The sequence below is a fragment of the Nicotiana tomentosiformis genome, chromosome 3, assembly GCF_000390325.3.
Source record: "Nicotiana tomentosiformis chromosome 3, ASM39032v3, whole genome shotgun sequence".
Taxonomy (NCBI): domain Eukaryota; kingdom Viridiplantae; phylum Streptophyta; class Magnoliopsida; order Solanales; family Solanaceae; genus Nicotiana; species Nicotiana tomentosiformis.
The window spans coordinates 59,603,426-59,606,327 of NC_090814.1; the positions used below are offsets into that span (position 1 = coordinate 59,603,426).

General features: G+C 40.3%; 1 non-coding gene across 1 annotated transcript; it reads right to left on the minus strand.

The window, feature by feature from the left end:
• Positions 1–442: 442 nt before the first annotated feature.
• Positions 443–549, minus strand: LOC117276977 (small nucleolar RNA R71). The gene has a single exon (XR_004507238.1). It is a non-coding gene; the product is annotated as a small nucleolar RNA R71 (small nucleolar RNA).
• Between the last annotated feature and the right edge of the window lie 2,353 nt (positions 550–2,902).

The window sequence follows — 2,902 nt, forward strand, 5'->3', positions numbered from 1 at the left end:
TCAAAGCTAGAACTAGAATAGAAGGAGAGTTAGACATCGTAGTTCAACCACAACCACTAGAGATGGAAGGTAATGAAGAGCGGCTAGTGATAGAAGCCGCAAGGCCTAATCTTGCTAATATGACTCATGCTATTGTGAAGCCTGATATCATGGTTCACTTTGAGCTCAAACAGTACAAGGTATAGCTGATCTAGTCTACAGGACTGTATGTGGGTCTATCTCATGAAGATCCATTATGGCACATTCAGAACCTTTTGGAAATTATGGATACTTACAAGTATCCGATCATTTCCAAGGACTACATCAAACTGACATTGTTTCCCTTTTCACTGCTAGGGGAAGCCAAAGAATGGTTGCAGAAGGATCCCGCGAACTCGATTCACACTTAGGATGATCTAGCACGAAAATTCATAATCAAATGTTTCCCACTAAGAAGACAAAGTCGCTGAGGAGCCAGATTCTTGGGTTTCAACAAGGGGATGGTGAGACTCTTTGTCAAGCTTGGGAAAGATACAAGAAGCTAATCAGAGACTGCCTACATCATTATCAGACTAATGAGGTATTGGGTCATACTTTCGTTGATGGGTTGGACGAGACATCAAAGATGAATCTTGACTCAACTTATGGGGTAGTTGCATGGCAAGGCCGTATAGTGACATCCAGATCATGCTAAACAATTTCACTGCAAATGATAATAACTTGCAAGGAGATGGGGAACCACGAAGAGCAATTAAACAGAAGGCAGCAGGTGTAATTGAGCTTGATGCTTTCTCATCCATGAGAGCAAATATAGTGAAATTAGCAAATCAGATGAATAAAATGACAATGCACCAAGTGCAAATGATGCAATATGTGCAACAGATGTCTACTTACTGCGAGTTATGTGGTGAAGGTCACACAAGTGACATATGTTCCGCGAATCCTGAATCCATCTATTATGTGGGGCAACAAAGTAGAGGTCTGATAAATCAGCATGCACAATATGGGAACACATACAACACAATTTGGAAGAATCAACCTAACTTCTCTTGGGGGTGGGAATTACACGATTCAGAATCAGTATAGACCTCAAGGAAATTATAGCCAACCTCAGAAGCCACCCCAACAAGTTGAGGAGAGAACGAATGACCCGTTAAAGAAGTTTCTTCACAATCAACAACTCATGACCAATTTTAGAAATCTTAAGAGACAAGTTAGGCAATTGGTGGAAAATCAAAATACTAGGAGTGCAAGCGCGCTTCCTAGTGATACAGAAAAGAATCCTCAAGTTAATGCAGTCACAATTAGAAACTGAAGGGAATTGGAAGATGTGACAAAGAATAGAAAAGATAAGCCTATACATGAGGGGGAGTTGATTCCTAAAGCAACGAACTAGTTAAAGATAGATGATTCAAGTTCAGAGCTAGTGGCTGGTGCAAGGCCACCACTGCCTTTCCCCCAAAGTTTGTAGAAGAAGAATGATGATAGTATGTTTAAAAATTTCTCTCTATGTTGAGCCAGGTTCAATTAAATAGTCCATTGGTTTATGTACTTCGTGAAGTTCCAAAATATGCCAAGTACATCAAAGATATAGTGGCTCACAAGAGGAGATTGACTGAATTCGAGATAGTCTCACTTACTGAGGAGTCCATTTCGAGGGTCCAAAACAAGCTTCCTCAAAAGCTTAAGGACTCTGGCAACTTCACCATCCCAATGCAGATTGGTAATGTTGATGTAGGTCGTGATCTTTGTGATTTGGGGGTGAGCATAAATATGATGCCCTTGTCCTTGTTCAAGCATTTGGGTCTGGGAGCTCTAAGACCAACTAGGTGATGTTGAATTAGCTGATAGATCTATTGCTAACCCTGAAGGAGTGATTGAAGATGTGTTGCTGCAAAATGGGAAATTTATCTTCCTAGCAAACTTTATTATCCTAGATTATGAGGCTGATGAATAAGTTCCAATTATATTAGGAAGACCTCTATTGGCTACAAGTGATGCAATTATTAAAGTGAGAGAGGGAAAAATGATTATGACCGTGGATAATGAGGGAGAAGTTTTAGATGTCTACAAGGCGATCTAACTCTCACGCTATTATGAGGAGCTCTATGATATCTGTTGTGGAGGTGGATGAGCAGTTTATAGATTCGAGTGTATATCTAGACGATTCTCTGGAGAAAACACTCATGTTGTTCGATAGCTTGGAGATTGATGATGATGTTGAGGAGATGATGCATATACTAGATGAATCATGTCTATACATGGAGGGATCAAACTCCTTTTAGCCCTTAAATAGGCCAAGTGGGCCTCCACCCAAGCCGTCGATTGAAGAGGTTCCAAAATTGGAACTTAAACCCTTGCCCCCCTCACTTTCATTATGCGTATTTGGGTGGTTCTGATACTCTACCTATTATTGTTTCCTCTGACTTGTCTAAATTCCACGAAGACAAGCTGTTAAGAGTGTTGCGTGAGCACAAATGAGCAATTGGGTGGATGATGTTTGACATTAGAGACATTAGTCCGGCCTTTTGTATGCATAAAATTCTCATGGAGGAAGTACACAAGCCAAGTGTAGAGCACCAACGCCGCCTGAATCTAATCATGAAAGAGGTGGTAAGAAAAGAAGTGATTAAGTGGCTGGATGCAGATATTGTATTCCCAATCTCTGATAGCAAATGGGTAAGCCTGGTCCAATGTATACCTAAGAAGGGAGGGATGAATGTAGTGGTTAATGAACATAATGACTTTATTCCCACCAGAACTATGACTAGGTGGAAAATTTGCATAGATTATAGAAAATTAAACAATTCCACCCGTAAGGACCACTTTACCCTCGCCTTTATTGACCAAATGCTTGATAGAATAGCAGGACATGAATACTATTGTTTACTAAATGTCTATTCAGGGTATAATCAGATTGCAA